This window comes from Choloepus didactylus, chromosome 16 (assembly GCF_015220235.1).
Source record: "Choloepus didactylus isolate mChoDid1 chromosome 16, mChoDid1.pri, whole genome shotgun sequence".
NCBI lineage: Eukaryota > Metazoa > Chordata > Mammalia > Pilosa > Megalonychidae > Choloepus > Choloepus didactylus.
Genome location: NC_051322.1, coordinates 65,373,705 through 65,401,600, shown reverse-complemented (window position 1 = coordinate 65,401,600; position 27,896 = coordinate 65,373,705). Strand labels below are relative to the sequence as shown.

The 27,896-nt window shown below is 39.6% G+C and overlaps 1 protein-coding gene across 3 annotated transcripts in view; it reads right to left on the bottom strand.

Moving 5' to 3' along the window:
• Positions 1 to 4,538: 4,538 nt before the first annotated feature.
• LOC119511642 overlaps positions 4,539 to 27,896 on the bottom strand; it is a 75,886-nt gene continuing 52,528 nt past the window's right edge. Inside the window, exons 3-4 of one of the 3 annotated variants that reach the window (XM_037806147.1) lie at positions 5,813 to 6,916; positions 4,539 to 4,583 (exon numbers count right to left, since the gene is read on the bottom strand). The gene's annotated coding sequence lies outside the window, so the exon portion shown is untranslated. Of the gene's footprint in view, positions 4,584 to 5,343; positions 6,917 to 14,221; positions 14,295 to 27,896 lie in introns of those variants that run through there. The other 2 variants (XM_037806146.1, XM_037806149.1) reach the window with 2 other exon arrangements.

Below are 27,896 nucleotides of genomic sequence, written 5' to 3'. Positions count from 1 at the left end.
TCTGCTGGCTCAAGAACCTTGGTGTAGGAGGGCACATCTTCGGAAGTGTCTCCCCACGCATCCATCCATGTGCCCACCCAGAAGCACCCCTCAGATCACCATCAGTAAGAGTCTCCTGGCCCTCCTCAATCTGGAGCTGGAGCCCGAGATCCACAAAGTGGTTTCTGGGAGCATGAGCAGTTCAAGGCTCTGAACGAGTTCTCCTCCTTCACCCAGAGACTCGATTCTTAAAACAACAGAACCAAGTGCTGGAGACCAGGCGGAACCTGCCGCAGCAGCTGCACCTGAACTGAAGGAAGAACCTGGAGCCCATTTATGAGGGCTGTATCAGGCACTTGCAGAAGCAGCCGAAGGCAGTCGGGAGCCAAGGTGAGGCTGGACTTGGCTGAGGAATGTGCAGGATTTGGTGGAGATTACAACAAAAAGATGTTTGAGGTGCTCAAGAGGATGGAGATATAACTGCACACACCAGACTGAGCCCATAACCAAGTGGACTCCTTGATAGATGAGATCAAATTTGTCAAGTGCCTCTAAGTGACACGTTTGTTATCCTGTCCACAGACAACAGCTGGGACCCGGACTACATCACTGACAAAGTCCGCACCCACTGTGAGGAGATGGCCCTGAAAAGGGGAAAGCCGAGGCCGAGGCGCTGTACCAGGGCCAGCCCCAGGAGCTCCAGCTGACTGCGTAACAGCAGGGAATGACCTCGAACTCACCACGGCTGAGGTCTCAGGACTCAACCCGCTGATACAGAGGACCCGCTCCTCAACGAAGGATGTGAGGAAGCAGTACTTCGACTGGGAGATGGCCATCGCGGATGCCGAGCAGCGGGGCGAAGGTGCTCTCAAACACCTCGGGGCCAGGTTGGGCGAGCTGGAAGCCGCCCTGCGCCAGCCAAGGAGGAGCCGGCCGGGATGCTGGGCCAGTAGTACCAGGAGCTCATAAGCGTGCAGCTGGCCCTGGACGTGGAGCGCGCCACCTGCCACGAGCTGCTGGAGGACAAGGAGTGCCAGATGTCTGGTGAACCCCCAAATGCCGCCAGCGTCTCCAGCAGCCCCCAGCACCGACGCCTGGGCCTGCGGCGTGGAAGGTAGCGCCTCTAGCGGCCACAGCTATAAACCCACGGCCACGGGCGTCAAAAGCAGAGGCAGCTGTGGAGAGGAATTCTAGGATTGCCCTTGCCAAAATGTGGGGCAGCAGCTGAGCAGCAAAAACAAATAAAAAAAGGATCTAGCAGTAGAAAACTTCAGACCTGGCCCATCTCCTCCCTCCCCCACCTCCCTATCCCGTTTCCAAGTCAGGGAGTGCTTTCTGCTGTAAGCATCTTCCTGAAACCATCCCCTCTCCCTGCTGTCCCCTGGGGGGCCTTGCTCTGGTGGGGAGCCAGTCGCCGGCTGTGTGATCCACTCTGCCTTGGTCATTTTTCACTAGGTCACTGCTCTAACACGCAGAGATAACATTCAAGCTGGGGATGTTTCCCTAAAGAACCCCTGACCCCTCACCTTTCTTGGGCCTTCACTGCCAAGAGGCTCTCTTTGTCCTTTGATTGGGGATGTGTCTAGTTCTCTGCTTTGCCCTCAATAAATGGTCAATGAGAAAAAAAGAAAAAAAAAAGGAAACATTGCATAATTAAAAACAAAACAAAACAAAACAAAAACATGTTCTGGGTTCCAAACTTTCTACAAATAAACATAACCTGCAGGGTTTACCGGGGAGGGTGGTGAGCTGTCTGGTTGGCAGAATATGCCAGAACATGCTGAGGCATAGTTTAAATGGTCCGTGGGGGGGTGGGGGGGGGCGGTGAGCGTGGATTTTCCATGAGGTACAATAAATTAAGACATACACATGTGCCTGTTTGCATCCCAATTGTCCTCATTCTAACGACAACCTGGTTTTGCAGCTCAGTTGTTCCAATTCTGCACTTACTCTGTAAGCTGTCACTTCTAAAAATTATCAAAGCTTCTCAAAGCTCATTCTTCATTGTCTAGACACAATTGTAAACCTTCTGAATCCTGCCCTTCAGTGTTAGGTCTCTGCACCTTTGGATTAAATTTAGAGCATGTTGATGAAAATGAAATATTAAAGAACTGAAGCAAACCTGTTACTTGCCAGGGAAGACCTGGTTTCAGCCACAAACTTCAGGAACTCATGTCCCCGAGCATTGTTGCTGGCCCTGGACTTGCTGGGCTCCTGAGGACTAGGAATTTCAAAGAATCGGCTACTCAAGTTAGAATCCCTTCTAGGGTCTGTGCTTTCAGCTGGACCTAAAGCAGAGAGGAATTAAAGTGTATTCCATGGCTGATCTCCAGAGTTAATGGGGCAGGAGGGGATGGGTGGGTTACAGGTGCTGCTATTCGGGTGATGTCTAAAGAGCACTTCAGCTGCCTCTATTGTAAAAGCTTTCTGAATTTCACATTTTTTTGTATGCCTTGGGAAGAAGCACACAGGCAAAACCAGCAATGAGTTTCCAATTATGTAGAGGGGTTTGTGAGAAAGGCCCCTGATTCCAGGGAGAGACAAGATGGAGCACATGTGACGTTTGTGCCTGATCATACCGAAGCCTGCATCAAGTAGCAAAGTATTGTCAAGGGCTCATCAGTAAAATGTACTTGTATTAGAAAAAAAAAAACAATTTGTATTTGAAGCCAAACTCCATTGAATAAGAAATCTTGCATCAAAAAAGTTTAAAAAGTCCCATGTGCTCCAGCCCCAGCTCTGGCAGCCCAGTGGCAAGGGCGCAGCTCTGGACCCAAAGTCTGGGAGCCCTTCCCTTCTGGCTGGCTGGAGGCTGGGGTCCATAGTGGGCCTGCTCCTGCTTGAGAATCAGTAACTTGTGTGTCGAGCTTAAGTGCAATTGATTAATAAGCAATGAGTTACTGTAACTTCCTTTATCTCTACCAAGCTCTTTTTAAAAACTCAAACTTGAGCAGCCATAGAAAAAGTTTGCAGGGGATGGGGGGAACCATAAGGCATTTCCTACAGGTGGGTGTCTGTGATGTTTTCAATTAAAGCTCTAGATCTGGGAGCTCAAGCCATTTCCTGGCTGCCCTGGCTGGCAGTCTGGCTGCTGCACAAATGAGTTTTTACAGAGGGTTTGGGGCTGCCCATGGGAGTGGGTCTTTCCCACCATGCAAGGCTGTGCTGCGTGGTGGTCCCACTTGCTGACCATTGTCCATAGAAATGCTCTCTCACCAACCTGCCCCACTGTACAAAATCCTCTCGTCTTACAGGGAAAACTATGATGAACTCAACTTGAACATGAAACTGCTCAGGAGTGTGAATGGGCACGTTGGCAAAAGGGCATTTCTTGGGCCTGCTCGCTGCCCCAGGGAAGTAGACTTGGGCCACCTCCTCCCCACACTGCCCTCTCCGGAGCCTGGCAGCCTCGTGGGTCTGCTGGTGGACATTTACCATCCACCTGAGTCCTCCCAGCACCCCAGGTGGGTGACAAGGTCTTCGGCTGTCACTGTGTTTAGCTTTGGACCTTAAAACAACAAAGTAGATACCGGGGGCCCTGCAGACCCATCAGCCGTGGGTTCCTAGGGACAAGCTGGAGTCCTCCAGGACTGACATGCTTTTTGCCCACTTTCCTGTTAGCAGCTTCAGTTTAATATCACCCTGACTGAGAGTGATAAGATTGATGTCACTGAAGTTCTGGGTTGTTGGATGTTTTGATGTGGGATTTTTCTTTTCTTGATTGGAGGGAGGAGGCAGAAGTTGGAGAAAATGGGCTCACCCTTGGAAGGGGGCCTGGTAAGGAGTCACGTGGGCCCCCTCTGAGCCCGGGGGACCCTCCGGTCTGAGGCCTGGGCACTGGGCCCTGTGGGTTGCAAGAAAAAGTTGCCTCCTAAATTCTTTTAGGATTTTGGAGAATTTGAGCAGTTAAAAAGCTCTGGGTTGCTCTTTGGGCTTCTCAAAAGGGAAAAGTTCAACTTGAAGATTGTGAACTGTTAAGTATTCCAGCCATTTGCTGACCTAGTTGAATAGTTGTATCCCAAAAAGTCGGTGAGAAATGGCATCCTCATTGTCCCAGGTTGTCAAATACTAATGACATAAGAGCCCACTTAGGTGCCAAAATTCACTTTTATACTAGTTTTTCAGTGCTTTAATATTTGTAACTTAAATTTAAAAACAATTTACAAACACTACTGAATAAGTTCAGTGAAACTGAGTTGTGTGATTGAAGCTTTTTGCTTATTATAGTATTTGTTACACTACTTAATTCAGTAAATATATAAAAGTAGCCTCCAACTTATTTTTATATTATTTTGCATGTTTTTACCAGCAGTTGTGTATGTGAACTTACATTGGTAATTAAGATGTAATGCTAAGGATCAATAAACTGTCACTGAAGAAGCAAAAACTAAAATAAAATAGAGTTATAACAAGATAATAAAAAATAAAACATTCCCCTCTGAGAAATAAGGTGCTGAAGGACAAAGTACATTTTGCCTTAGTATTTTTTACAATGAGTGGCTTTCCTACATTTGTAAAGTCTATTGCCAAAGAAACAGCTTCCAGTCTTGCACGTCATGTGAGTTTGGCTTATTCGCAACCAACATCTTCTAGAGGTACCTCCCCTGTGGTAAAATGAATGCTTTCCTGTCACATCAGTAAAATACATTAGAAATTAACTCACAAAAACTGAAGCACTGTATTATGTAGCAAAATCATTTTGTATAGTTAATTTTAAGTGGAGCACTGTCTGCACTATTATTTACTAAGGGGTATAAAACCTACCCCCCTCACCTATACTAAGGGTTAACAGCAAATACAATTCAGACTAAAAGTGTTTTCTGGCTAGCTCTGGGAATGAGATAGGCACCTATAAAACAACCCACCCAATGATCATCTCTTTTTTTGTCTATTGAAATTAAATTAGTTCTCAACCTACCAACTTCTTCATTTTGCACACAGTAGATAATTGTGTATTTGTAATTTCAATTCCTTTTGGTACATAGATGAACTTTGTGTGCATTAGCAAACTATATCCCAAATGTATACTTGGTATACTATTATATTTTAAGGACATACAATTTTGTATACTTAAGCTAATCTGAATAGGGGTGAAATTCCTTTTCCTAACATAGAGAAGAGAAAATAATAGTACTGGATTTCGGAGCCCCTTCACGCTCCTTCTCTATCTAAATCCAGGTTTAGCCCACGCAGATATCACATCCATTCTAAATTTAAATATTGCCAGATTTGTATAACATTTTACTTTTCAGTGTATTTGCAGCAATGTTGCAAGACATTGCTATATTTGGGGAATCCTTTTGCTCTGCTTTCAACAGCTTGGGTTTATTTTTTAGTGTGCTGCCTAGTTTGATTTCAGGGTGGTAGTCCTTGTGTATTGATCAGCCAAGTGATACAAGGTATTTTTGGACCAGAAGGAAACTGTACCAGTCACCTCCTGAATAAAAGTGAGCTGCTACCTAACTTCCAATACATGTCTGGCCTTTTAAAAAGCTGGAATTTTCAGAATGTCCCTGGTGACTTACGGTGTGATTTTCATTAGTCTCAGCTGTTGGACTATATTTTAAATGGTAGCTCTGGACCACTGCTTGAGATGTATGTCCCAAATACATGGTATTTTGACAAGCACCAAGGGAAAGACTATTAATCAGCCCATCTCGAGTTTCTAATCTTTGGGGTTCAACTTTAGACCATGGGCTGCTTCAACCTCTTGGCCCTGGGCCCGGACAATGAAAAACCACTGTGGCTGCCCCATTTCTAGGGCAGCCAGCAACCCACATCTTGGCAAGATGACTGAAATGAAAGTGGACAAGATCCTGCTTAAAATACTCACTTCTCTTGAAAATGAAGGCAGAGCAGACTCATTCCCAGGGCATGCCCCACTGCTTGAATCCCTCTGGAATCAATCAATCAGGGTTCCTGGTCAACCATCCAAAAACTTCACTAGATTTTGAATTTTTAGAGGGCACAAACCCTACCTTATTTTTTGCATTCGTGAAGGCACACATATGTTCATTAAAGCTTTGAAATGAATGCTAAAGTTGGGTGAGATCTGATCCTGATTCCTGGCAGAAATGGGGGCCCACTTGAGTTAAATTGTGGGTAGCCAGGACACTATGAGGGATGCAGCTAGCCGTACTCCTAGTAGCACTGCCGATGGAGACGTCACCCTTCACCCAGTTCATCAAATAGGATCCAGCACCAGAACCATCGTGTGCCCTCTGTAGTGTAGTTGGAGGTGTTGATGGAATGGGTCTTGTCTTAGCTTTCCCGCATACTCTGAGTTCACCCTAGGTATTTCAGAGTTGCTGTCGGCCAGCTTTTAATTGGTCAGCTTGATCACACAGATGGTGGTGCATGCTTTCACCATGGGTACTCACTGTAGACATCACCTAGCTCTTCCTGGAAGTTTTCGGAGTCTCTCAGAGACTCACTTCTAATCACCATCTAGCGTATCTGAAATCTACTGCTTTTCTCTGATTACTGACAGTGTAATACTTGCAGACTCTCTGTATCCAGAGGTGATAGCTCCAAGCTACCTGCAAGTGTTGGCAAAGGGAAAATGCCTTCAGTGGTGCTGAGATGTAAGCACCCCTTCTTTTCACCTTGTTTCTTACACTACGACTGGAACAACGAATGGCTAATGTCCTCACCATGAAGGCATGGACTCCAGCTGAAAATGTCTCTTCTCCTTTTCAGAAATAGAATCCCATAAACTTTCATAATTACAGCAGAATTTAGGTGAGCATCTTCCTCCCCAAATAGAATTTTCTTGTATCTTTGTCAAGAAGAACAAGCAGCTTTGGCTTTCTGTATACTGGACCTTATGATCAAGGCCAGCTCAACAAGCTCGGAAGGCAACCATCTTGATCACTGATTTTCATGAGGGAGATGGTACAGTCCACTGTGGGGACAAGAAGTGGATTTGGGCTTGAATCTGCAAAGGTAATAAGTAGAAAGTCGTATTCAAATATCAAGAATGACCACTCTAAATATATTGACATATTACTTGACTTCTGAAATACTTTAAATATGGGCTAATATTTTATGAAAAGCATTTGCCACAACTTGGCTCTATCCCCAAAAATCAAGTCCAAATTCTTCATTATGACATTCAAGGTCACCTACAGTCAGAACCTACCCACCTTTTTAGCTTCACCACTGGAGACTTCCCAATTCACCCAGTAGCCTAGAATGGAGTCTTTGGGTCACCATCCCTTAAAACAATGCCCATATTCACACTTCGGTACATTTGCTTATGGTGAGCCCATTATATTAGTGCTTCCCAACATTTTCTACCTAATAGCACACATAGCATATCAAAATTTTGTATGGCAAAACAGAAGGATCTTAGGATAGCTGTGGATTTTTGTGAAAAAGTAAAGATGACTTTTTCTTTTTATAATTATTGTAAAATATAAAGACTCACCTTAGGGGAAATAATTCTAATTTTCAAATATTTTTAAATAAAATCTTTCAAATTATAAGATGAAACAACATAGTTCTTTCTATGAATATATTTTTTATCTGTTTTTAATGCTTGGCTCCATGTTATTTCAGATAAAAAAATGTAATGATTTCTTCAAAGTTTGATAGTAAGCACTGATGAGAAACTGTTTTGTAAATGACTGGCTAATAAAAATTTATAAGTCATTGATTTTATAATCATTCAAAATGTATTCTCCCTACAACAGTTTATATTCTCCTGTTTTTACACCGAGTGTCTCAGCTCTCTCAAGTCATGTTACTATGTTCCAACCTGCACACCTAAAGCCATCCTGATCTGAAACATGAGTAAAACCTTCTCTTTTTCATCTCTAACCTCTTAAGAGCAGTTCCCATAATATATAGCAATTTTTTTTGTTGTTTGAAATCATACAATGGTTATTCCACCTATAAAGTACTTCCTTATTTTTTCCTGATTTTTACTTTTTAACTTTTCACCAAAGTCCCTGTTGTCCTTCTCAATATTTTATAATTGATTGTGTGTATACACAGAAAATATATATAAATATGTATGTGTGTGTATATGTGTATATCTGTATGTATATGTATGAGTGCTTTATTTTGTTTTATGGTACATATAATATGTATGAAGTATTTGCACCATGGAAATCTGTAAATGCTGCAAACCAGAGAGGTTTTTGTTCATTTGGTTTTCGCTTTTTTGTTTTGGAAGAGCCATTTTCCACCATTCCACAGTGTTGTAGTGCTTCCAGCTTCATTATTAAAATCACATACTGCTGAAATTTTAAAAACATTACAAGGCAGTTGATATTATATTTAAATACTACAACTCATATTGACAAATGTGCTTTTTAAAATTCTTGTGATAATGTTAATGGACTTCTAAATCCAGTTGAATTTTTTATATCAAGTATGTCAAAATATATTTACTTATTCATTCATACCAAAAAAAAATTTGTGAAGTTCTACTCTAGGTACTCAGCAATAAACAACAGCAACAAAACCCCCTGTCCTCGTGGAGCTTACATTCTAGTCAGGGGAGACAAACAGTAAACAAACTCAATAAGTAAAAAATTTAGTATGTTATATAGTGACATAGGAAAAAATAAGTAACAAGGAGGGATATTTAGCAATGGTAGTGCTGGTCAATTTTTAAATAGGGAGGTCAGGAAATACCTCACTAAGAAGGTGACATTTAAACAAAAACTTGAAAATGTGAAAATGAGGAAATAAGCCAAGTGGATATATGGGAAAAGAGCATCCAGGAAAAAGTAAGAGGTACATGCAAAGCTCCAGGCAGCATGTTCAAGAATCATCATGAAGGCCATCTTGAAAGCCCGATTTTTACTTTTAAACTTTTCACCAAAGACCCTGTTGGCCTCTCAATTTTTTATAACCTAATCAATGAAGTCATTTATTTGGTTGTGGGTGTGTGTGCAAGTGTGTGACATGTATACACACACAATGTGTGTATATGTATATATATGTATGTGTGTGTGTGTATATACATACATACACGTGTGTGTATTTTACTTTGTTTTATGGTGCATATGATACATGTGATGTATTTGCACCATGGCAGGCAACAGTATGCTATGAACTCAGAGAGATAACAGAGGTCAGATTCTGGAGAGCTTTGTCAGCCACTGTGAGGACTTCATCTCTGTAAGTAAGGGGATGTCCAGGCAGGGTTTATAACAAGGAGGAACAAACCATATATACATTTGTAAAGGATCACTTTCTCCACTGGGTTGAGAAAAGATTCTAAAGGGGCAAGAACGAAGCAGAAAGAACATTAGGACAACTTGTCAGTAACCGAGGCCAAAGGTGTTGGACTAAGAGAACATTTCATCACCCACGTTTTGGCCCATTTGTAGCACAGAAGCTCCACGGCGTACCAGTCCGGAAATTCTGCTCTGAAGCATCCTGAGATGGGGCCAAAGGTTACACTGGGAGTGCTTCCCTTCCAGTCTTTTAATTCACATCTATCCCAGGCACCTGAATAAAGCTCCAAGCTGGACTATCCAAACAAGGATTCTTGAGCCCCAGCAATATTGAAATCGAAACTGGATCATTTTCTTGCGTCACAGCCTCAGCCTGGTCTGTTCATTCTCAAGTAAAAGTGACACCATTAGAGTTTGACTCTTTCACCCACAGACCCAGGCACAGCTCTATTCTCATCCCTTGGGAAGCACAGATTTGGGCAGTTTGATCTGCACTCTCAGAATTTGCTCTTTTCCCACCTCGAGAAAATTGCTCCTGGGTCCGCCTCTGTGTGGCCCTCCCTAATTCATACCAGCAATACTTCAGATCTAAGATTTTTGTCTGCCTGGAGCCTGAGATAAATAGAATATTATATAGGTCTGAATGAGATGTGCAACTGGGGGTAAGAAGAGGTTGGGACACTAAGAGCCTGCTGTTACCCTTCAAAGGTTTGGTTCACCAGTCCTAACCCAGATTCATCTCTAGCTCAGTCTAGTTCCTCATTGACCCATTTCCCATGACCTACAAGATTTGGACCAGGCCAATCTTTAGAGTGTCTATCAACCCTTTGCCTGCATTTATTCCATAGTAAATAATTTATTGTTCTCTATATTGGCTGCCATTTATACCTCTGTGACTTTATTCATGCTGCTCCTCTTCCTGGAGCCCCTGTCTCATTTTCTTCTACTTCATGGCCAACTGTCCATGCCAACACTCCCAAGCAAGGGCCCCATTACATTTCTCTACTGCTAGACACACAGCATTTTATTGAAGGTGTTGCTATGTGTGTTGCTTACCCAGCTAATTCTAAGTTTTTAGTGGTTAGAGACAACGTCCAATCAGTCTACCTATAAATTCCCAAGTCCTGCCACAGCTCCTCAATAAATGTTTGCAGAACTCAAACGCTCCTGCTTTGTAAAGCTTATTCAACTTCAAATAGTCAAAATTGATTTCTTCCTTGTCTGAATTCTACCAGAACCAAATGACTTAGAATATAAATCTTCTCTCATTCTTTTTTTCTTTTACATGTTTTACATCTGCTAGACCTAGACCTAAATTTCTTGCAGATTGGGACCGTATCATGTAATTCAGTATATATTCTAATCCCTAGCACGGTAATAAGCACATACTATTAAGTAAAGAATACTTATAGATTTTTTCATTAACTCTGGTTTCGTTCTACTAAATGTGGAAAGTTGACTAGCTTCTCTGCTTTGGGGAGTAATTATGAACACTGTTTAGTAAATATTCAAGATAAGATTATATTCCTTTGGACGAATGTGATTTAAAAATATAAAATCTTACTGTGGCAACCTTATTTCCATGTCATACTCATTCCTTCCAATGACTAAAGAGAAACCTACAAATATAAAATAATAAATCCTAAAGAGAATAAGATCAGCACATTTGGTCATTCTTTTCCAAAGACTGTATGTCTTTGAAGTTTCTATGTTGGAATTATCATAAAAGCTAATAGTTAAATATTCACATGTTTCATAGGAACATGATCCTGTTGGTTTGTATATAAATATAATATGATAAATATTACAGTCTCCAAAAGTTAACAAAAATCTTGACACATGAAAAATCATATATAATAAAATTGCTTAATATCATCCAAATTTCATTTTTTTCTTTTTTGTTTGCTTATTTGGGTCACAAAAGATCCTCTTACTTGGTAATTCAGAGAAGAGAGATAGATGCAATTTTTCAGATGTACTCATCTAACAACGTTTAGAAATTTACCATCTACATTTTACTTAATAATTTGGGGTAATGCTTAAAATCTTACACATTTTCTTGTTACAGAATATTGTTAATATTTTTTTTAAAAATCAGAATGATCACAAAACATTTTCTAATCTAGAAACAACTTCAAACTCTCAGCAGCTTGCAGAGTTTGGAACAAGGCTCATTTATGTAGTTATTTTTAGACGCTTTTATTACTATGTCCGACTTTATATTTAACGACAGTCTTGTCAAACCACTGTACATGTTGTTTCATTTCACATACTTACAAAGTGATAGGAGCTTAAAAATGTTTTAAATAAGCACCTACTATGAGTAGAGTAGAAGAGTTTATATGAAAAGAAAACTCACCCTAGAAATACTTTTATAGCAGCCAAAAAGCAATTAGTGCATCTGTTCATATAATTCAAGTACATTTTTATAAAACTGTCCTTCCCAGTGACTCTTCTTGCAAGATGTTCTTATATTTTATTCATATTTCTGAACAGTATAGCATATTATCACACAATATGTGTCATTCCAGTGGTTTACTTTACATCACTTTAATGAGATAATATGAAAAAAAATTTTTAAAGGTACTCATAAGGAACAGATTCGTAGTAATAACTATTCCCTAGGCTCAGTTCTGAAGTCCCTTTTTCTGGAAAAATTTTTATGGCCTGCAATGATTTCATGTCTATAGAATATTGACAGAATTCTGTTAGTCTATGTAGTAGATCTTAGGAATCTCCAGTCCTGTTGAATCAGCCATTGGAGCTCACCCTAGTGTTACATTTATGAAGTTCAGAGTATGTCCTAGGGCAATGGTTCTCAAACTTTTTTATTTCAGGAGCTCCTTACACTCTTAAAATAATTGAGGACCCAAAGAGAGGTGTAGATGTTTTATGTCAATTGTATCTATCAATATTTATTTTATTCAAAATTAAAATGGAGAAATTTTAAAAATACTTATCCTTTTTTAAATAATCCCTTATATGTTAAATGATATTAAATGATGGATCTATTTTCCAAAGCAAAAAGTTTTAGTGAGAACAGTGGCATTGTTTTACAATTTTAAAAATGTCTTTAATATCTCACTTAACAGAAAATAGCTGAATTTTCATATCTGCTTTTTCATGTAGTCTGTTGCAATATGTTATTTTGGTTGAAGTATATGAAAAAAATCAAGTCTCACAGACATGTAGTTGGAAAAGGGAGGAGTATTTTAATAGCTTTCTCACATACTCTGCAAGTGTGGACTGTGAAACCACATCAACAAACTTCTCATACTCTGTTATATAATAATATATTGGAAAATGATTCTGTGACTTTTTGCATCGGTCATTTGGAAAATATTGGTTCACAAGGTTAAGGTTATGCAGATCTTTCAAATGTTGACATATTGCATTAAACAACAAGAAAATCTCTTTTGTTAATATCACCAATGTCACGATACTTAAAATCTTTAAGTGTTAGTAAACTGAAAAACTTACAGTGGCAAAGACAAGCTTTCCTTCATTCTAATTTTCACGTGAAAGCATGAATTTCATCACTGGCAAAAATAATTTGAGTTGAGGTATCTGTTGATGTGGGAAGCTCTTATCATTTATTTTTGAGAAAATGTTTGCCAAATACCAAGTTTGATTAACGATGGTTCATCTCTCAGCCAATCACGTTCCTTGAAATAAACCAGCTAGTTCAGCTTGGAACACAAATGGCCACACAGGTGTTTTTTCTCAAGGCAATCAACGCACTTAAGTATGTAGCAGAAGTGGTTTTTGCATACTTACATTTTATCATGAGAGGATTTAGTCAAGACATGTCAAGGGCTGAAATAAAAATAATAATTTTTACTGATTCATCAAGGTCATTCTTAGTGAGGCTTGAATTTATTTATTTTTTTATTTGCAGGTGCATTGCATTGAAGAATGTTGGGGACAATTAAGGTAGCATATATAATATTCACCTTCAGCGATACCGGTAACATGCAACATGGCCGCCAGGGCTGATGCAAGAACAGCCTAAGCTATAATTAGCCTTCTTCAAGGAAGTAACAGTAGTTCCCGCCTAAGCAGTAGCTAGTTCGCGCCTAAACAGTAGCCACCCATTGGCCATCCACCCTAGCAACAGCTACCACCAATCCCAGACCGCTACCTGTCCTTATTACCACCCCCTCTCCCTCCAGGGCATATATACCCTGCCTCTTCAATAAAGTTTTGCAGCTTGATCAGAAACCTGTCTTGCTGTCGTTCTTCGTGTCTCTTGTCCCATACCATTCCTCCCTCGCAGGTATCAGAGCCTCCGTTGATCGTCCCGCGGGCCAGGACAGAAGAACACGATGACAGTTTTGTCCCACCATCCTGATTTTTCTGAAGTGCCAGCGGTTTTACCTAGTATTGTTTTTGCACCTCAGTGCAAATGTCAACGCAATAAGAAGGGTAAATAACATCTGAAAGTTCTCGGGGTCATCCTGGAATCTGTGGATCACTGTTGGAGAATCACTGTCCTAAGCGATTACAGAATCATTGGTCACTGGGTACGCAAGAGACCCCAAATAGAATCACAAGGTTGCAAGAAGCATTGAGAGATCATTCAGTGAAATGTTATGCCACATCTCTCCCCATTTGCAAGCAGTACAGCATTTAATAGTATAAACATATTAAAGGGCACCATTGTCAAGAAAGTTTCCATGATCAGAGCCTGCATGTGGGTAAGCCACTAGAATTATGGTGCAGCAAGGGGCAGGAGACCTGCTCTGGACTAGACCAGCCTTGTCCTATAGAACTTCCTGCAGTGATGGAAATCTTGTATATCTCAATTGTAGAACAGCCATTAGCACTTGAAATGTGGCTAGTGCTACTGAGGAACTGCATTTTAAATTTAATTCCAATGTAATGAATTTAAATTAATTTCTGTTAAATAGCCATGTGTACAGTTGTTGCCATGTTGAGCATTATCTCTTGGTTCATTCTCTAAAGAGAATAAACTCTTACCTGTTAAGCCACAAGAAATTCAGTGTTTCCTTATTTCTGCAGCACAGGTTAGATCTTCCTGATGATCTGGTCCACACTGGAACCACCTGAGCAGATTCTTAGAGCCACATACCTGAGCACCATCCCAGGTGGGGAACTGAGCACCTGTAAAATTTGAAGGGAAAACTCCTGTCCAAGTGATTTGTGTGCATGATCATCTGGCTAAGACCAGGGCTAAAAGAAATAATGCTGTTACTACAGTTCATACAGAAAACGAGGATTAGGAAGATAAAGATAAAATTTGCAGGGCCCCTTGCTTACTAAGGGAGGGAAATGCAATCTGAACTGTTCTTTCCCTTGAATATGCTTCCTTCCTCTTTTTATAAGTGCTGGGGATGGTGTGAAGGAGCAGAGTAAAGTGTTCTTAGAGTTCTGCCTTCCAAATTGGATTTGTTAAAACTTTTATCCCTATTACAATACTCTTACAAATAATGATTGGTTCCACAAAAACCTATTTAATCCAAAATATGGCTTCAACACTTGCATGCACTGTGAAATAGACTAGGAATCTAAACTGTATTTATAAATATTGTTTCAATGGGTAAGTGTATTCTAAGTGTTAATAATATGTGTAGAAGAACTTTTTAAAAAAGAGAAATCCATTTATACTGGATAATTGGTGATATAAAATACAATTAGCATCATATATTGCTCAATTACCAAAGAGGTGTCACTCATCCTATTAGTAAGAACAACTCTACTGACCATACAATGCCTGCCTTAAAATTTCTTCATTCATCTTTTAAAGTGCTGAGCCTTGGAGGTTGGTTATTTCATTTATAGAGTATCTGTTAGGTATCAGGCACTGTGATGTGCCTAAAGTGAATAACTGAAACTACTGAAACTCACTGAACTGTGACCCAGATGTCTGTTAACCTTTGGATGCAGCCAGAAGCAAATATCCATAACCATTGTAACCCACTCAACTGTAACTCAGATGCTTGATGCTTTGATGATGATGCTTTGTTATGTAACTATAAAGGCCTCATGATAATTCATGACTGGCCCCACTTATACTCTCTTATCTTGTTTTGCAACACTGAAGTCTTGTGATCATGTAGACAGTCCCTTAATGTTTACCAACAAAGGAACTGAGTCAGCTCAGAGCTAACCCACCCTAATTCCTAGGCTATCTTACTAGACAAAGTTAGTTCTAAATGGAATTGGCTCACCTGACAAGCCCAGTAGCTTAAACCTTAAAATACAGGTGACCTCTACCTCATTATAATACTAAAAGTCATGCCCATCATCATGTTAAGGCTGCCATCTCCTTATATACTCCCTGTGACTAAGCATGTAATCAATCTGCATGCTCAATAATTAGACTGTCTCTAACTTCATCTCCTCGAACCATTATACTTATTCTCCTAAACCTGCTTACCTTCATTAGAATACTGTAAAACTCTCAGAGTCGCTGCCGTTTGGAGAGACAGATCTGAGGCCCATAAGCCTCCTGTCCTCCTTGTTTTGAGCTTTGCAATAAAGCTCTTTCTCCCTTTGAAACCCGGGTGTCACAAGATTGGTCATTGTGCACATCAGGCAGCAAACCCATGCTTTGATCAGTATCAGAACAGAATAAGGAACCAAAAAAAAAAAAAAAAAAAAAAAAAGTTGATAGCATCAGTAAATGAGAATTACTATATGAAGAAAAGTTTAATTCAGTGGGGAGGGGAAAATGGTTTATTTAATAATGGTGCTGGCACAAATATACCTATCTTTCTGGAAAAAAAGTGGGTCTCCCACTTAGCCATAGACAAAAATTCATGCCAGATACAGAAAAGACAAGCGTAATTAATAAAATAGTAAAAATCTTACAAGAAACTTTATGAAACTATGCAACCCAGCAGCAAGGGCGATCTTATTATTCAAGGCTGGAAACCCAGAAGCTATTTAAAAAGAAGTCTATAGCGTATTTTAAAATGTTTCCCTGATAAACAGTACCATAAACAAAGGCAAAAAACTAATGACACATCAGGAAAAAACTATTTTTAACACAGTTAAATAATAAATAATTGGTTTATAATGTGGTACAGCCATGAAGTATAAAGGTTGATTTTTATAAACCAGGAAAGAAAATCAGTTGTTTTTTATAGCCGCATTATACACCTACATTTTTCATGAGAGTTCAGTGAAGAAATCCATATGTAGGAACAAATTCTATGACCTGAAGCTCTTACATGGTATATAAACAGACCCAGATTGACTGTCAAGTTCAAGATTCTGTTGAACAAATGACAGCTGTGAGAAAACATGATTGCTCTTGCAGTGAAAAGCACTCTCCCACATCAGGCACACCTTTTTTAAAATGTAAATTTTGAAATTTTTGCATCACATCCCAAGGGAATACAATGACTGCCTGTGGATGTCTGCTAGGAAAATCCCATCCCCTGTGGGAAAGTCTTATCTTGCTCTGGAAAGCTAGGTTATTTCCTCTATTAGGGAAACAGCAAGAGGCTAGTTTTCAGGAAATTAAGTCTAGAAAGGCAGATCTCAAGTAGGAAAGAAAGGGGACTTTTTCTTTCTTTCTTTCTTTGACGTTTTCTTCCCTTCGCTGTAGAATCCCATGGGTGCAGAGGCTTTGACGTGACTTAAGTATGGTAGCTGCTCTAATGGCTTCAGACAATAGAACTGTCAGGGTCTCAGGACTAGGCCAGCAGCTTAAGATGCATAAGCTCTATTAGGTAAGATTGACTAAGATATTTAAGTTTCAAGGTTCTCCCATTTGTCGGTAGACATTTCAGCCTTGCCATCTATATCGGGTCGCTCACGTTACCACATCAGGGAGAGCTGCAGGATGGTGGTGACAAGACTCTACCTCCCTAGCCAGACTTAGATGATCAGAAATTTAACCTAAAAAGAGGTGGTAATTTCCTTTTATCAATTTCCTTAAGGGGGTAAAAATCCATTAATTGCTTATGTGACTGTTGTTCATTCATTTATCCAGTCCTTTTGTAGAGCTACTTGTAGTTTCAGTTTCTACTCTCTTTACCTCTTGGGACAATGCATCCATAAACTTACCAGGCCAATATAAAGTGCAATTATTTATATTTATCCTCAGCTTACTTCTTCAAGCTTAAAAGGATAGCCCAGTATCCTAGGATGACAATATTCAGTGAAGAATTCAGAGTTCTCACTATCTATATAAAATGTATGTATACATCTCCTTGACTATTTAATCTTTCTTTCCATTGTTAAACGAAATAAAATGAAATAGAGCTACTATGGCTCTATTTAAAATGGAGTCTCAAGTCATTCTTGAGGTCATCCTTAAGGTTACTCTTAGGCAGGTCTCAGCCAGATATCAAAACTCAACATTGTTGCAAAGTCTCAAGCAACAATGTTCCTCAAAGCACCAAGGACATCAAACACCAGAAATAAACCACAAGATAAACAACTCAGTAGACTATTAACCTGAAGGACATTTGGAGGATCCCAAATGTCCTCCAACCACAAACTGACCTCATCTTCTTTTCCTTTAAAAACCCTTGCCTGGAAATGCCAAGACAGACATGTTTTGGTGGCTACCTGAATCTGTGCTCCCCAAATTTCAATTCTAAGACTCTCCAAAAATGCCTTTGTTTCCTTGCAGCTTAGTTTTGTTCTTTCTCGGTTGACACCATATTGAATTTTTGTAGCTGTTGTTGTGGTTTAGGGCTTCTTCATATTCCCTGCCTCACTCTCAAACCCTGTTTTCAACCCTTTATAATGCCCTCCTTTTAGACCTAATGTACACAGCTTCACTGAACTCTTAAGTCAATTAATGTGGATTTGAAATAAATTTGCTTGGAAATATTCATGGGAATAAATAATCTTAGTATCAGAACGACTCTGCAAATTGTGTTAACAATAGTTTTCCTTAGATTTATCTTGCAAACTTTGCAAGAGAAACCTTATCTATATCTGTGATGACTGCGATGACAATAGTCATTTAGTTTCAATATTTATATGAATACATGAATATTCTTGCATCATATACCTGATTTATGAATAGTACATTCTGTTAAGGCTAAAAGAATGTAAGGCCTAAAGGCACAATTATATTTTTAAAGCTAATCTCTTGAAAGAAGTTTTCATTTACATTACAGGGAACTGGTTGGTTTTAATTTGATATTTTATAAATTATTGTAAGGCATGTGGGAGAGTGGAAAGGAAACCAGATAAGGAAATTTTGAAAATGTAGCAATATTTAAAACTGTGCAGGGGGCTCAGTCTTTAGGGCCAGACTCGGCTACCTGGGCTCAGCCATTTAACAGACAGTTTACTTTATTTGGACACACCACTTAACCTCTTTGAACCATAAGATTCCTTATTTGTACAAAGAGGCAGAGGCTGCAGGGGAAGTAGAATGAGGCCAAATCCAGAAACTTGAATCTTAAAGATAGAGTAGAATTAGGGAGAAAGGTATTTTTAAAAATCCACCTGTGGACTGTCCCAGTGAGTGGAATCTCTGATAGAATCTCCAGTGGAATCAGTTTCCAGGTAGAATAGAGGGACTAGATGCACCCCTTTTTTTCTGCTCCACAACTTGTACCCCCCAGTTCCTGGACTCAGTTCTGCTGTGTCTTTGAAAGTTGGCCTCCCCCATCGAAAGTCAGGGGGGGCCCCTAGCATTCCCCACTTCCTTTCCAAGGGCTATATCCACATGATTATTATGAAATATTGATTTGCCCTTGTTTTTCACTTGCTGCATCATTCTATACTCAATAGAAACTGTGCTGGTGAACTTTTCCTCCTTGAAAGTCCTGCAAAGTATTTAAATCTCACACAAAAATGTAATTTTATTCACTTTAGGGTGTTCAATATACCCTTGAACTTTATATCCATTTGTGATCTGGGTCAAAATAGAATAGGAGAGTATGTGCTGCCAAGGAAGGGGACAAGTACTTACACAGCTGGCAGTGGAGGTAAAACTTGCAAGGGGCGTACTTCAATGCAGCCTCTGTCTACCTTTTATCACGATAGTGTATAAGGCTTCTAAATGAGGACTTTTATGTTATTTCTTCTACGTTAGCACTTTAGAGTATCAAATGCAGATTGATAATTCACCGTTAGCACAATGAGAATTTGCTGCACGTGTCAGATCAGAAGGGACCCCATCCTGACCCTGACCCCAGCACTATGGCCGACTTGAAACTCACACTTGCTCCCTTCACTTCCCAACGCCTCTGAAGCCAGGTCCTTCTGATAAACAGCCAGCCTTTATTATTCTATGCCAGTCTGGCACTGGAAACTCTTTCAGGCATTAATTCTATTTTTTTAAATTCATTAAATATAAACTATCCTCAGAAATATGGGGACCTTAATATTTCTGCTAAGCAAAATAAATTCCAAACCACATATATGTTTTAAGATAATAGTGGAATGTTTCCCAATGTGTGCTATTGTTTAAACTTAGAAACAGAGCTGTACATCACTACAGAAAACGCAAAACTTATGTAATGCTTTCCTAGGCCTGTCAATTTTGCCTCTTCAGTGTCTGCTGGATCTGTCGACTTCCACCCATCTCTACCTCCACCATCCTACTTCAAGCCATTATTGCTCCCTAGAAAGTCTGCCCTGGCCTCCTAACTAATCTCCCCGCAACCTTTTTGGAGGATTCCAGTCATTGCAGATAGAGCAATCTTTAGAAGGTCAAATTTGATCTATCCCCTTTCCAAAACCTTTCATATCTACACACTCCTTATGGACCCCTCTGCCCTCCTTGCACATCGTGCTCCTCTTGGTTCGGGAATCCATTCCCACGGGAACATACCATGCTCACTCCCTCACTGGCCCTTTGCTCATGTCATTCCCTTGGTGGGCGGCCTGAATAATGGCCCCCAAGGATGTCCACATCCTCAGCCTGGGACCTGTGAATATATGTATGGCAAAGGACATTGCCAGTGGGATTAAATTAAGGATCTTGAGATGGGAAGGTTATCCTGGATTATCTAGGTGATCCCAATGTAATCAGAAAAGTCCTTATAGGAGGGAAGCAGGAAGGTCAAAGTAAGAGAGAGAGATTGAAAGATGCAACACTGCTGGCTTTGACGGGGCCAAGAGCCAACGGATGTGGGCGGCATCTTGGGGCTAGAGAGGACAAGGAAACCTATTCTCCCCTAGAGCTTCCAGAAGGAGTTTAGCTCTGCCTACACCTTGATTTTAACCCAGAAGACCCACTTTGGACTTCTGACCTCCAAAATGACCTCCAGATAATGGATTTGACTTTTTTAATCCACTAAGTTTGGGGCCATTTGTTACAGCAGCCATAGAAAACTCATACCCCTGGCCTGAGAAAAGCCCTTCTTCTCTGCTTGCCCAGTCACCTCCTGTTCACCCTTGGGAGCTCCCTGCAGGATTCTGTGCACAGAGAACTTTACCTCCAGCTCCCTTCATCAGGCCAGATACTCTGTGACTGCACCGTGATCCCAGCTTTGTAGAAAATGCACAAACATCTTATAGATGGTTGAATAGAAAAGAGTCCAGAAGAATGAATTAATAAAAATAACACCTAGCATTTCTGAGTACACTGTGTGGCCCAGTAACAGACTCTGTTCTGAGCATTTTACATGAATTAGTTCACGTGACCCTCCCAAGAGCTTTAGACATGATTCCTGTTATTGTTATTGTTATTATCATACAGATTTTACAGATGAGGACCCAAGCACAGAGAAGTGACTTGGCTGTTACATTACCAGTGAAGAGGGGAAGCTTGGATTAGGACTCACCCAGGCTGGTTCAGAGCCCTGCTCTTAATTACTGCACTATACTGCCTCTCAGTAGCAACATTCATTACTCAGAAATGTGTGTTTGCTAATTTTTATATGTTTCTTAATACTTGTCTGTATATTCTGAATATTTTTTTTTTACCACAAGCATGCTTTATTTCTAGAATCATAAAAATAATGAAGTCATTTCTATTTTGCAAAATGAATGAGCTGAATTAAAAAGTCTCGAATACGCAAGCTTGCAAGCCCAAGGGGACAGCTGGAACACACATGACAAATTTTGGCAATTTTATCCTTTCCTTTTTTAAATCTAAAAAGTTGTATCTTGTGCTTCTCCTACTACTCCTGCTCCTGAAAAAAGAAGAATGAATCTACCGCTTAGTCCTGTTTTTCATCATGTGTCTACAAATGATGAGGTTAAAATTTTGTAGCCAGCAGTTATGATTTCACTGGCTGTGTATTGCAATTTGCTTTCAACGGAAGGGTAGCTTTTATATCCCCTCTTTTTTGCATTTCCTTAAGCCTGAGTATTTGCAAAGGAAAGCTCAACTCTCTTGGCTGATTTCCACTGATTTAGCTGGAATGTAAATTCCATTAACAAGACCTCAATTCTCTGAAGATTTTTCAGGGGCGAGATTCCAAATGTTGAGATCCATGATAGCTGAAAACGACTTGGAATATTTGAAACCAAACATGAAATCGAATATTGTTACTTCGAATAAATACAGGCGAATTTTGTACAGATTAGGAATTTATGACCCTGAGGCATAATTCACCAGAAATGAAAGAACCATCAGAATTCTGCCCCATGGTCAAATAGTATGTGATACATATATTCATATGCCATCACATCATGCTTTCCCTTACTTTTCAGTTCAAACTTCTTAACTTAGGTGTGTGTGTATGTGTGTGTGTGTATATTCCATTTGGCTGGTTCCTAGTAGGGATAATATATTGGAAAAAAAAATCCAAAAAGGAAAGAACAAAGAGTAAACATTTTATTCAAATGTATAAAAAAATCAGAGCCCAGACATGTAAGAATTATACTAACTTCAGACCTGCTGTGCATTCAAGAGACAAGGCAGTGATGTCCACAAATGGGATGGCGGAAATCTAGGGGTGAACAGGCTACATCGTGTCATAGTTGAGCACATGGGCTGTGTGGTTAGACAGACCTGAGTTGAATCCCAGTTCTGCCCCTTTCACGCTGTGACCTTAGAAGCAAAGCTAATTAAAATCTTTATGCTTAAATTTCCTCATCTATATACCAGGGCTAATAATACACACAACTCCTAGGATCATTGTGGAAAAAAAACAACAGCAACAAATAAACAGGTAAGGCATTTTAGGATGGCTAGCCCACAGTAAGTGAACATGTTAGTTATCAGTACTATTAAGATGCAAGTCCAACTTGTATTTATTTTGAAAATACCATCACACATTTTCTTCTTAGTGGTGGTCCTGCTAGATTATCAAATCACAGGATTGCCGTAATACATTTCTGGGCAAAGTGAACCTCGTGTTAGAAGACTTTGTCATGTGAGCAATGCCGCTCTCTTGTTCTGGGGATTTTAATTCTTTCAGTCTTCTGAGAGAGTGTCCACCACACTCCCTTCTATCTGCTTCTTCCTTCTCCTTTCTCAGAAAAATGTCTACCCAGAGTCTGATAAAGTAGTAAGGACTGAAGAGCTAAAGCATCTCAGGTTCATCTTTTTCCTCATCTCAAATACTGTCTAAATGTCATCCCAGTTGTTCTATGAACAAATGTTTGCATTAGCACTGTGTAAAAATTTAGACTAATACCCTTCAAAATTCTTTTCAGTCTAAGATTTCCATCAAGAGGGAGGGGTATTACAATAGGTCTTACAGAATTTGATTAAGTAGAAAGAAAACCCTATATTATACACCATATTTCTTTAATGCTAAGTTGTGCAATTTAACATTTTTTAAATCTCTGCAATAGAGATGTGTATTACAATTCATGGTGGTCATGGTTTAAGTGGCAACTCTTTCTTTCTTAAATTTTCATGAAATAAAATAATTGTTCTTCTGACAAACAATGGTGTCTTAAATTAAATTACACATATTCCTTGACTGTCTTTTGATGCCATCATAATCTTATAACTTAACATAAATCTCCTTTTCACATACATAATCAAATCAACTATTTATTGATCACTTATCATGTATAAGTCACTGTTTTAGGTACTATTGGAGATAAAAAGTTGTTTATTCATTCATTTGGCAAGTATATATTAAATATTTGCTATATACTAGGTTTTCTTCTATACATAGGGGATACATGGTGATTTAGACAGATAAGATCTCTATCTTCACGGAGCTTATCTTCTGGTAAAAGAGAGAGCAAAGAGGTAAATAAAAATGTATAAAGTAATGATCGATTATAAATATTGCTATGAAGTAATTTTGTATTAAATAAAAAATGAAAGTTTTATTGATCAATTATTTTTCAGTGTTTCCTGTCTATGAACACATTGTCTCAATGGCCTGGAAGCATTCATGAATAAATCAACAAAGGCAATGTTTCCAGAAATATTGCAGAACAGGCTGAGCTCTGAATTTTCTCTGAACATCTTCTCTGGAAACAAATCTACTTTCTCCCATTGCCACAATTTCTTTTAGCTACTGATTACTCTAGAAATTTGTTTGATTCTGGATATTTTACAGCCATGCTTCTGGTGTGTTCAGAATGTAAGTATGGGACTCAAACAATAAGGCAATAATTTTTTAACTTCCTGTCCTACTCTTATTCTAGGTTATGCTTGAGAATATCAGAACATATCTCAAGTACATGATACCCTTACATTGAAGGTAAATGTGATTCATGTCTTAATTAAAGAAGAATGTTTTGTGTTGCTTTTCAGTGAGGATGTGCAACAAAAAGTTAAGGTGTTTAAATGACTACATCCTAAAGTATTCTTGTAAGGTTGCCTGTGATATATTAAGGAGCATATTTAATAAGTTAATTCACACTTTCACTCCTCTCCACCCTCCCACTCTGCAATACCATTCAGAGAATATACAGTTGAAAAAGTCCTTAATATGAAAGTGACTTCTAATGTAACTTTGTCTCATTTTAGACTATGTCCTTTTGCCAACCCAACTCCGTGCTGTGTTTTACTTGTATGCTATTGGAAGAAATGAGGTCATACATGAAAACGCTGTCCTGGGCCTTTCTGACTGCACTCTTGTATTACATACAAATGACTATTTCACAGTATTTCTTGTAGCTGGGAGAAACTTGAAGTCAATCATTTCCACCCCTACAGCAGATTCCTCTATCAGTAGTGCTTTTCTAATTCCTTTGGTGAGGATGGCAATCATGGTCAGGCAGCTTCCACTGGAAACTTTAATGTGGCATTTTTTATTCACACCTGGAAATTATAAATTGTTTTCCCAACCCAAGATGAGACGAGTGTTTGAATGGGGTGGTCATGGTGTTGCTTCTGGTGCTAAAGCTGAGAAACGCCATCTGAAAGTGTGAACCTGAATATGAGAAGCAGTTTGCCATTTTCCAGGGTCCAGAAAGATACTCAGACACCTTCGTTTTCTTTAATATGATTTCCCTTTTGAGCTTGGCACATGTACTACAGATAAAATCTTATATAGCTTGATATTTTCCTGTGGACTATAACCTCTAGTTGACAGTCAATATTATTTAATAAATGAGTCAATCCAGGACTATTGCTACAGCTAGTCTTGTGACATTTTGAGCATGAGTTGTCATTTTGCTGGGATGATTTTTTATTGAACAAATTAGATTTCCTAGGAACCCAGCCAGTCCTTCTTCTGAAGTAATAAAACACTTGCTTACCTTGCTTTAGGTAGCCTTGCAAATCTCTACTACATCATCTTTGTTTTCTGCAAATCTCATGAAGCATTAGGTCTGAGAACTTGGATGAGAATTCTCCAAGGTAAACTTGAAAGCTCCGAGGCCCTAGAGTGATACTTCCCAGAGAGAATATTTTGACACCTTGGGCAGGTGGCCCAATCTTCAGTGGGTATCACAATCTTTAAAACTTTCCATATCCTGTGGCCTTACTAAGGGAGCTTTCCAATGGTTCCTGAACAGCACAGGGTTTTAAGAAGTCAAATCCTTTATTCCAAGATGCTACCATTCAGGAAGGAGTAAGAGTTTCAAAAGTCACTTTGGGACTAGTGAGTAGTTCAGTACATGACATCTGTGACTTGGAAGCATGGTTTTGCAGAATCAGTTGGAATATAGGAAACAAGGGGGTGACAAGGCACGGTGGTAGTCAGATAAGCAACAATTCACTCTCTGAGCCCTGAACAACATGGAGGATGGAATTGGCCAGGGAAGCTAGTGGATTTCCATACTCTTCACATCTTCAGAGTTTGACCCTACCTCCAACTCTCTGATCCTCAAGCACAACAGAAGGGAGAACCCAGAATGCTAGACACAGTGGGGTATCTATTCCGTTTTGGCTATTAGGGAGCGAAGGGGTCTGGATAGAGGTGACTGGATCCTCTCCTTGCTCAGTTATTCTGATTTGCTAATGCTGCCATTATGCAAAATACCGGAAATGGATTGGCTTTTGTAAAGGGAGATTATTGGGGAACAAATTTACAGTCCAAAGGCCATAAAAGTGTCCAAACTAAGGCATCAACAAGAGGATACCTTCCCTGAAGAAAGGTTGCTGGTGTCCGGAACACCTCTGTCAGCTAGGAAGGCACATGACTGGTGTCTGCATGTCCTTTGCTCCCAGGTTGCATTGCTTTCAGCTTCTGATTCCAGTGGCTTTCTTTTTGAGCATCTGTGGGTTCTCATTTAGCTTCTCTGGGGCAAACTCTGGGCTTTATCTCCTAGCTTAGCATCTCCAAATATCCTTCTGTCTGCATCTACAAGCATCTCTTAGCATCTCTGTTAGCTCCCAAGTTTCTGGGTGTCCTGGCTTAGCATATCCTGGGGCGGCATTTTCGTCTCTCTGCTCTCTGTGTGAGCTCCCTTTAAAGGACTCCAGTAAACTAATCAACACCTACCGTGAAAGGGCAGGGTCAAATATCCATGGAAACATTCAATCAAGAGCTCACACCCTAATCAAAAAGATTAATAAGTCTGCCCCCACAAGATCACATTAAAGAATATGGCTTTTGGGGGGACAGTAAAATTCATTGGTGGTTCCTTGAGGTTTCCCTACCCCCTTCCTCCAGGGTTTCATCCACCTTGGAGGGGAAGAGGCACAAGAATGTGTAATACATGACCCATGTTTGTGAAGATGTTCCTGGCTCACTCAAGCAATGCAATTTTGGGAAACCCACACAGAGGTGAAGATAACTTCAGCAATTTTATATAGCAATCTGTGCTTTGAAATAACTGATGCATAGAAATGATCAAATTTGACCTTGTCAGATTATTCCCTTAAAACACATATGCATAAAAAATGAAGTACCATATAAAATATTAAATTAAGTAGAAATCTATAACAAGAATTATTGCTACAATCCGGCCTATTTAAGGATGGTCTTCAGTGACTCATGTTGGGACCGATTTAATCAATGGGAACTCAGCCATGCCTCCCTGAACAAAAGGAGGATACGTGCATGCAGTTGTTTCTTTATTTCCTATCAGAATTCAAGAATCAAACTGTTAAAAAAATAATAAAAGGTAATAGGGAACTTTCAAGAAACTCAGACCAACTGAAAATGTGATTTACTTGCAGAAGTGACCAAGAGAAAAAGATAAGGTTGTACCTATTGTAAAAAATGTCTAAAGCAGATGCATGCATGATCAAAACAGAAAAAAATGTAATCAAATTGGGCAAAGAGTAAAAGCCTTTAATATATTAAGGAGCATATTTAATAAGGTAGTTCACACTTTCACTCCTCTCCACCCTCCTACCCTGCAATACCATTCAGAGAATATACAGTTGAAACAGTCCTATATTAAGGACTTCATATTAGAAAGTGACTTCTAATGTAACTTTGTCTCATTTTACAGACGATGTCCTTTTGCCAACCCTACTCCTTGCCGTGTTTCGTTCAAGTTCACCTAAGATACCAGTACCTTTCTTCCCATCATAAGGATTTCTGGAGATCCATTCTCAAGCAAATTTTCTGAGAATTATGGTCTATTTTATTGCAAAGCAAACCAGCCCTGTAGGTCAGGCTTCCTTGAAGAGTCTGCCCCAAAGATCCAGAAATGAAAGGGTTTCCTTGGACTGGGAGAGAAGGCCCCTACTCCATTGCTTCTACTGACTCAATGGCTAAGGGTGATATTTGCCTTTGGGAACTAAAGATGTCATAGCACCAATGAGCCCGGTCTAAGTAAAAGTCATAATGAAAAGAATTCTTCCAAATTCAGCTGGCTTTTACTCTTGAACAGAAGACCCAAGCTTGCTGTGGGAAGAGTTCTTGCTGGTTAGTCTAAGAACACTCTATTGTCTTAATGTGATTACAGAGACACTCATCCTTTACCTCCTTGCGGACACACCTCTGATGTTGGTAAATCGGTAATGCTGATGACAGGAATATCAGTCATTCTCCCCTAACTGATACAGCAAGCTAAGGCTCACACTCCATGCCAGGTTTCGTTCTAAGTACTAGAAATACAAAGATGAATAAGAGAGTTTTTGCCCTCTAGAAAGTCATAGTTTCCTGGAGGAGGTAAATGTGTAATACAATAAAAGGTAACAAGAACAACAATAGAAATAAATAAAAATGAAGTGCGAGGAATGACCATGGGCAAGACAGGGAAGGGATCAGAGACAGCCTCATATAGAAAAGCGAGCTTGAGGTAGATCTTGAGAGATGAGTAGACATTCTTCAGAACATCTGAGAAAAGGAAAAACACAAGAGGATGTGTCTTGTTTGAAAACAACTGAAAAACCATGCATTGATGGAGAATAAGTTTCATTGACCAAGTAATTGTTACTGAAGTATAACAAGCATAAAGAAAATAATTCCCAAGGAATTATCACACAATAAAACATGCATGTAAACCAAGTCAGAGATAGAACAT